We start from the raw sequence: 8,450 nt of genomic DNA on the forward strand, positions 1-8,450 counted from the left end.
TACTGTATAATATCAGATTCCTCTAGATAATGTGGGCCTTCATCTTCCATGTTTCCTGCAACATGTGCAACAAACAGCATCTCTCAGTGAACCCACTAGGGCAGGTGACAGGCACACAATGCCTGCTAGAAGTCCATCTGTTGGTGGCATCCCTTCAAGGGCAATTGGGCTTCCAGGGATAATGTTTGCCACTTTGGGAGTTAGCCCTGCAGGCCATTTGGGCCCAAACCCTTACCACCCTTCTCCTAAAGTTACAAGCATACCCCAGATCAAATCTCCACTCCACTTTTATGGAACATCTGGTCTGTTGCCTCTTATCAATTTGTTCTTCAGCCACTTACTAACTCCTACAAACATGACCCTGTCCCCTCTGTAGGCAACATCACTCCAGCCAGGCTATTATTGAAATACTCTTAAAGTCCCTAAGAGGACTAGAGAATCCACTCCTTTGTCATTACTTCTGTTATTACCTAAAGTGGGTCTATGACAATGAAATGTTTACCATTGGAAACACCCTAAACTGCTCTTATGGAGGACTAGGGGAGGAAATCAGTGACTTACATTCCCTCAGAGCAATAAGAGGATAAGGCTTATGGCTGTTTCACCAGGTTCCCAGTCTCAGGGCACAGACTTGGATTGCTTTACATCATGGTATCTATTCCCATCTGTGGTGGACAAACTGGCAATGAGTTAAGATTACAACCCCTTAATCCTACCCAGCACTGGTCATGCTGGAGACCTTGGGGATGCCCAACTCCAGCCTGGGGTCCCAGGAGGTCGACCTGCCTCAACCTGCCTAGGGATCTGGTCCCTGGGAGGTTGTCACACCTCAGCCTGCTCAGGGATCCACCAGCCCAGGGTGCCAGGAGGTTAACCTGCCTAGGAATCTGGTCTCTGGGAGGTTGTCACATCTCAACCTCCTCAGGGATCCACAAGTCCAAGGATCCCAGGAGGTTGACATGCCTCGACCTGCCCAAGTACCCAATTCTTGGGAGGCTGATATGCCTCGACCTGCCTGGGGATTCGATCTCCAGGAGGTTGTCACACCTCAGCCTGCCTGGGGATCTGAACCCTGATCCCGGGGATCCACTGGCTCTCAGGTTGCAACAGTACTGGGTAGGATAAGCTTCAGAAAGACTCACCCTAAGGAAGCCCACCCATGGAAATAGAAGGAAGCCTATTAGTTGTGGGACTGTGCCCGGTCTCAGCAATAACTCAGGAGTCCAACGAGAACCCCATTGCCTTTCTGGAAAGTCTAAAAGAGTCCCTCCAAAAGTTTACCAATCTGGACTTAGACTCTTATGAGGGACAGGTGATTTTAAAGGACAAATTCCTGTCCCAATGTGCATCAGACATCAGGATAAAGTTACAACAGCTACAGCAGCAGGACCCTGCTGCCTTTTTAGATGAGATGGTCCAGACAGCCACCAATACTTTTTTATAACAGAGAACAGGAGAGGGAGGCCAAGGCCCAGGAAAGGGAGAAAAGGAAAGAGACAAGACATGCCCAGATGCTGGCCACCCTCCAGGGAAGCCCTATGGCAAACCCTGAGTCCTTGAAGGACAAGGCACGAGGCAAATGCCTAATCTGTAGACAGGCTGAACATTGGACTGAAGAGTGCCCAAACCATGACAAGTTTCCTAAAAGAGCTTGCTACACATGCCATCATTTGAGACGTTGGGCAGCACTCTGTCCTTGGGACCAAGAGCCTCAAGGTCAAGCACCAAGTCTTCCCTCATGATGGTTCAACAGGACTGAAGCAGCCCACTCCAGCCAGCCCACCTGTCACAGATAACTATCATGGGACTGGAGTCAAGGGTGCAACTGGATGTGGCAGGTAGGTCCGAGAATTTCTTGCTTGACACAGGGGCTACCTACTATGTCCTGACCTCCTACCCTGGAGCCTTCTTTGAAACCTGTACCATTTGGGGTGCTACAGGAAAAGCAATTACATATAGATTCACCCAAGCACTTCTTTATAGCTGAGATGGGCAAATATTTTCCCACCAGCTTCTGGTGGTCCCTGAGTGGCCTACTCCCTTGTTGCAAAGAGAGTTTTCCCTGCCTTCAGAATCTTGCAGCTAGTGTAGTCTTGATAGAAGATAATTTAAAAGTCTTCTCTTAGGGGCAAACTAATTATTTTTACTAGTCTCCAAGTGAAACAACTCCTGAATGGGAGAGGCCATTTATGGATGTCTGATCAAAGGATCCTAAGGTATCAAGTAGTGCTGATGGAAAATTGAGGCCTGATTATATCTCTTTATGAAATTCGTAACCCAGTTACCCTCCTGCCTACACCTGCAAGCTCTCTCCTTTCACTCTTGTCTAGAAACTTTGGACCACTGGCCAAAACACTGAGAGGGATTGTCAGAAGATCCTCTGACCAATCCTGAAGATATCTGGTACACCGATGGAAGCAGTTTTGTCTCAGATCGGGGAAAAAAAAAAAAAAAAAAAAGAGCTGGATGGGGAGTAGTCTCCAATTTTGAGACCATAGAGACTAAACCTTTGCCACCAGGTACTTCAGCCCAATTAGCTGAGCTCATAGCCCTGACTCGAGCTTTAGAGCTGGGAAAAGGAAAAAGAGTAGCCATTTACACTGACTCCAAGTATGCCTTTCTGGTGCTACATGCACATGCTGCTATTTGGAAAGAAAGAGGCCACTTGACCACCTGAGGGTCCCCAATCAAATATGGTGATCAAATCCTTAGGCTCTTGGAGGCAGTCCATCTGCCCACTGAGGTTTCAGTCTCCCATTGTGCTCCCCAAAAGGGAGCAAAGAAGTGACAGGAGGGAACCAAGCAGCCGATCAGGCAGCTAAGAGAGCAGCATTACAGAACAATGAGCTAATAGGGGTTGCCACCTTAGTTCCAAAGACTAATTTGCCAGAAACTCCTTCATATACTGAAGGTGAGACTCTTAAAGCTAAGAGTGAGGGCTTTCAAGAAGATCATATGGGGTGGTTCCAAAAGGAGGGACTCCTTTTTCTGCCTGGGAACCTCCAGTGGAAGTTGGTTAACTCCTTACATGCCACCACTCATTTAGGGGAGAAGGCCCTCCAAAGATTACTAGAAAGGTCCTTCAGAGGAACAGGCCTCCAAATGACTATAAGGCAAGTGGTCTCCTCTTGTCCCACTTGCCAATTAAACAACCCCCAAGGAGCTCAAAGACCCCAGCTGGCCCAGCCCATCCAACAGACGTGGGACCTACCCAGGAGAGGACTGGCAGATGGACTTCACCCAGATGCCAGTTTCTCAAGGGTATAAATACCTACTAGTCATGATAGATACAGTCACAGGATGGATTGAAGGCTTTCCCACCCTGGACTGAGAAGGCTGAGGAGGTGGTAAAAAACTGCTCCATGAAATCATTCTGAGATTTGGTCTGCCCAGGTCATTACAAAGTGACAATGGGACATCATTTACTTCTAAGGTCACCCAAGGGGTCTTTAAAGCATTGGACATTTCTTATTACCTCCATTGTGCCTGGAGGCCACAGCCTTCAGGAAAAGTAAAAGGAGCCAATCAATTCTTAAAATCAGTGATAGAAAAGATAACCCAGGAGACCTCCCTGGGATGGAAGGAGGCTTTACCAATAGCTCTCCTCTGTACCCGTATTGCCCCTAAGGAACAAGTTGGTCTTAGCCCTCATTAGTTGCTATATGGCAGACATTCTGTTTATGTCCTCTTCCTAGATACAGAGGCTCAGACCCTTCAGTCTTATACCATGGCCATTGGGCAATTCCAACAGATATACACTTGTGGGGTGTCAACCAGGACCCAAAAGATTCTAAAGAGTCACCACTATATGCTCCAGGGACTCAAGTCCTAGTTAAAGTCTGGAAAGATGGATCCCCACAGGCTCAACTCCAGCTCATATGGAAGGGCCCATACCCTGTAATACTTTCTACCCCAACAGCTGTCAAGGTACCAGGGCAAAATTCCTGGATTCACTACTCATGAGTCAAGCCGTGGAAGAAAACAGAAGAGGACACTCAATACACCTGTGAGCCCCTGGGAGATCTCAGATACCTATTCAGGACTACAAATGAGTGCCATTCTAATGAACACCCCCAAAATTAAGTTTCTGGGGATAAGATTTCTCAGGATAGCTCTAAAGAGCCAACACAGCTTGGCAGGGGTTGTACTCCAAAATAGACAGGAGATAGATCTCCTGATCCCTGAACAAGGAGGGACTTGAGCCATCTTGAATGAGACGTGTTGTTTCTGGGTAAATACCTCCAGCTAAGTTAAAGAAAGTCTCACAGTCCTCAAGAAAAACATTCAGATCCTACAGGATCTCAAAGAATGAGCTGGAGAGTTCTCAGGGTGGCTACAATCTCTCTTTGGGGGATCCTTCTCCTGGTGATGGGGAATTTGGAGTTGGCTAATGCCCCTACTAATCCCTGTTATCACCATATTGATGCTGCTTATGATTGCTCCATGTATTATCAATTGTCTAACCCATTTTGTCTCTGCCCAGGTCAACAAGCTACAACATGCAGTGCCAGTTCAACAAGGATATATAAAACTACACCCGACCACAGAAAATATCACTCACCCTTAGATGGACACTGCTATAAGGACTCTGAGGCTTGAGACTAGCAAGAGGGGGAGGCCCAATGCCCCTCGCCATCCCAGCTCAGCAGGAAGTAGCCAGAGAGACCTCGATGCCCCTACCCAAAGAATTGGGCCTCCCATCTCTTGAGGAGGGAATGTTAGGTAGTTAGACTAGGAAAAAGGAGTCCAAAATGGCAGTGGCTAAAAGACAAAGAAGGAAAAGCCTGTGAAAATGGAACAAAAGAAAATCCGAGGACCAGAGTGAGAACCTCAGGTGAAACAGTCAGCCCTACTGGCTAGCCAAATTTACATAGGGTAGGCTCATGGGGAGGAGACAAACTGAATAGAAAGGGGAGCCAAGATTGAACCTGGCCTATTTCCTTTTGGGTTGGCCTGCCCTCATGCCTCAAGGGTGTACTGTACTTTGCTTGCCAATAAAACTGAGTTGTAACCGAGCTGCAACACTGCTCCGCCATTTCATGTCTTTGCTGTGGCGAGAGAGAACCAAGGAAATAATACACTCCCTTGATAGAATAACCAAAGACAAGCTCATAAAAATCAAGAGAATATAAGTAATGGGAATAAATTAGAGGGATAGAAAGCACAAAGTAAGATGACAGATATAAATTCCAATCTATCAGTTATAATAATAAGTACAAATTAGCTAATGCTCCAGATACATAAAATATTGCTAGAAAGTGTTTATTAAAAAAGATGTCCAGGCAGCACACTGCTCTCCAGGCTGCAGTCCTCATTTTGCCCCAAATAAAACTTAACTTGCAACTCTCAAGTTGTGCATCTTTTTTAGTCAACAGTTCCTCCCAGCCAGTTTTGTTTCTCTCAGGTGCCTGAGAAATTTATGGTAGTGTTGGAGGCCTAGTCCTCATACCATGCATTGGTCCCATAGGGGAACCCACTCATTATTTAAAATACTTGCTCGTCCAGGGGTCACACATAAGCACTGGCCATCAGAGACCTGAGCAGCCACAGGAGCCTTAGATTGCCAGAGACAGAATCTGAGATTTGTAAGATGAGCTGAAATGACTCTGGGGTGACTCCAGTAGGAGTAAAGCTCACAAGCAGCACATGGGCCCACTACACACTAGTGATTTTTATCCCTGACAAATTCAGCTTAAAATGGGAAACAGAATCTCTCAAAAACAGAAACAAAGGGGTGTCAGAAAGCCAGCCTCTGACTAACACTCCAGCCAGATTCATGTACAATACATATGGAGCTCATACTTGCAAGTACCTAGTTAATTGGAGAAATTATACTAAAAGAGATCTCAACCTAAAATGGCCAAATTGGGGTTCTTTTGGAATTCCAAAGTTGGTATATTTGCATGCAGAATTACAAAAGTCTGGCTGTGTTTACTGTGACTGGTATCTAGAAGCTTCTAAAGCCGGAAATGGTAGAGTAGCTTCTCAGGAAACAAACAAGAGATTGCTTTAAACTATATCAAAACTAAAAAGGCTGCTAGCACTGACTTTGCCAGGTTGCAGGTCTAGTAGAACTGGGAAGTCACGTTTGGCATTTATGCCATTTGGCTTTTGATTTCTGGGCATCTCTTTGCCTTTTGTTTCATTTCTTGTATGACTCCAGCTGGTGAGGTTTTGGTTTGGTTTTGTTGGCTTGGTTTGAGCTCATGAACATCTGGTCTAAATTGGTTGAGCTAATATGGGAAATGCTCAGCCTAAGATTCCACACTCCAGCTGGGACCACCTTGAAAAAAAAAGAAAAATTTGACTGGTCAATCTATAGCTATGATCCAATGACAAGAAAAATGGCCTAAAAATATTAGATCTTTATTGACATAGGATAGGAAAATGGACTGAAGTTCCCTTATGTCCAGGACTTCCTCCTGTAATCAACAGCCTGGGGCTGATCAAACTAAGACCCCTACTTCCCCAGAGGGACAATCCCTGCTGGGACCAATCTGCCCTTGTTATCAGGGCCAAGTTGAGCACTATCTGGTCTAAATTTTGGCTATAAAACTATGGTCACAGAAAAATATGATTTTTGACAATGTGGTCACAATATTCTTTAGACTCCAGAGAAAGCTTAAAGAAAAAATTATCTCTTTAAGAATTCTTGCCCTGAGGAAATAACTCCTCCTATACCTTTAGACCAGAGCTCTCTGGATCACTTATCTAGACCATCTCTAATTCCTGAAACCAAAAGAAAAAAAAAGGGGAACAAAGCCTTTTAAAATATTTTTCAAGACATTGTTTACAACTAGTGAGTTTTTTATTGTGATATCTGATTCATAACTAAGTTTGGAAAACAAAGCTATAGGATCTCTTGTGTCTATTTGGATATATGTATGTCTCAGTGTGTGTCTTTGTTTTTTTGGATAATACTGCTGATTGCTGAGATCAGTTTGTAAATGAGTTCTAATCTAATTGGCCTTAAAAAAAAGTAAGTCACTTACAAATCAAATAATTCTAAATACAAGAGAAATTAACCTAAATGAATTTCAGGTTCACATGAACTGGGAAATATTCAGTATTAAATACCTGATATTAATGTTTGTTTGTTGATCTAACTAATGTAGACATGTCTAAGAGTAATTAACATTAAGCAGAATATTTTCATTCCCCCGAGGTTTAACATAAGTTAAATATTATTATATCCGTTGCAAGTTTGTCAGCAAGGACATTACATTGAGCAAAAAAAAAAAAAAAAAAAAAAAAAAAACACCAAAAAACAAACAAACAAACAAACAAAAGACTTCTTAAATGCATAAATTAGATATAGGCCTTTAGATAAACTCTATTAAGAATAATTATGCTTTAGGAATGTCTGTCTAAAATAGTCTCTCCAGATTGGGGTAACTTGAACTTCTAAGGGTTGTGCTAAACTAAGTGTTGGAAGTCTATTGAATAGCTAAGTCATTTCCAAATAAAATAAGATTTTGAAACATTTACTACTGAACACTAATTTCCTCTTACAGAGAAACTAAAGAGATTTGGGATTAAAAATGAATGATGTTTGGTGCCATCCTAAAATGTTCTCTCTAAGAAAGCAAAGGTTTTAGAAATTATCACTGGTATTTATGCTCACCAATCTATAAAATGCTAATATAAAAGTCAGTTCTTGGTTGCTTAAGGGAAGTAGGAAGTGTGTTTTCAGTAAAGAAGGTATGAGGAATGGAATTGCATTTTGTGAAGGGAAAAGGAAGTAAGCCTGACTTACAGGTGGCTTTTTAGGATGGAGCAACACAGTAACGGGTACAGAAAGTGATAAGGTTTGAGGAAAGTGAACCATGTGATAAAGAGTATTGTACATGGTTAGGACTAAGTTTAAAATAAAGTTAATTAAGTTTACCTTTTAAATAAAGTAAGCTGGTGCAAAAACTTGAATTTAGCTTTTCTCTCTGTTAAGAGGACATCTTTTCTTCAGATATTGAACTGCCTTTGATAATAGATTTAAGTTTCTTTATCTCTTAAATGATCTGTTCTGAAATCCTTTATTGTTACTTTTAAGTGAATAGCTATTGTTTCACAATGACCTATAATCCTATCTGACTGAGTGTTCTAAACCTTTTTGATATTTGTTGACAAAGCTTCCTAAATCATTCTAATGAAGAACTTGATTTCTAGCTAACTTTGGGATGCTTCAGAGGGCCCCTGAAACATCCCAAAGAGAGATATTACACTAATTAGGTTCATTTTGTATACAGAATTACATGGGAAGTATTGTCAAGTGAGTAATAAGTCTCAGGTTATATTGTATGGTAAATGTTACTAATATAGATATCCTAGAAACTGTATGGAGTTCCTAAAATTCTGATATGTTTGGGTAAAATGTTATCAGGCATAATTCTAGTTACTATCTCAAAATATTGTCATAGCACTAACCAAGTTTTGCAAAAATGCTTCCTCTTCAA

Source organism: Odocoileus virginianus, unplaced genomic scaffold, assembly GCF_023699985.2.
Source record: "Odocoileus virginianus isolate 20LAN1187 ecotype Illinois unplaced genomic scaffold, Ovbor_1.2 Unplaced_Scaffold_25, whole genome shotgun sequence".
Lineage (NCBI taxonomy): Eukaryota > Metazoa > Chordata > Mammalia > Artiodactyla > Cervidae > Odocoileus > Odocoileus virginianus.